Genomic DNA, 840 nt, shown 5'->3' on the forward strand with positions numbered 1-840 from the left:
CAAAAACCAAGAGGAGTCTGTAGGACTCATGATACTTCACTGTGCAAGATTTAACTCCCACAGAGTACAAATAATACAAGCTCTTAGACAAGTTAGTATACATGGTATTGATATAAATCTTTTGATAACTGGTGCAGATAATCTATCAACAACAAAGTAATACATATTTAGGCAATGCTTTTCTACAAAGAACTAAATTGATTGACTTTATTTGAGAAACAAGAAGCTCAAAAGAAGAGGATCAAAGGGATAAAGACAGCAATAGTCTAAAGCCCTATAATGAAAGAAGAAAAGTATTTTGAATTGCAAAGGAAAGCACCGTTTTGCCAGTGTTTGGATACCCTTGTAACATCTGCAAATTTCTTTGTATGCCATATATCTCAAAAGTGAAATACTGACAAAACTGTTTTTGGTGTTAATCAAGCAACAGTCAACAACCGTAGATATTCTTAGAGGAGAGAGTTCCTTATTTGACAGTAAATTGATAGGGAGGTACACAAACAGTATACTGGCACCAAGTAAAAAATGTTGGCATTTGTAACCCCAAAATGTTTTAAAATCATAATGGTTTTCACGGATTATTATATGTGTCAAAGCAGTTTTAAAATAAATATATCTATTTGATGTGCATTGAGGTTTTTGCCAGAGAACTTAAATACATTATAACTGCAACAGCTTTCTAGTTGATCACAGTGACTCATTCATAATTCAGATATGGAAATCAAAGTATATATGAGGTTGACATGAAGCTGACTGTGATGGATGGCCTATAATTTAAGTTTGATTATAATGCACTTGTCAAACTCCATGTCACAAAATTTATTCAACAATCTAAGTTAC

The sequence above is a fragment of the Penaeus monodon genome, chromosome 25, assembly GCF_015228065.2.
Source record: "Penaeus monodon isolate SGIC_2016 chromosome 25, NSTDA_Pmon_1, whole genome shotgun sequence".
Taxonomy (NCBI): Eukaryota; Metazoa; Arthropoda; class Malacostraca; order Decapoda; family Penaeidae; genus Penaeus; species Penaeus monodon.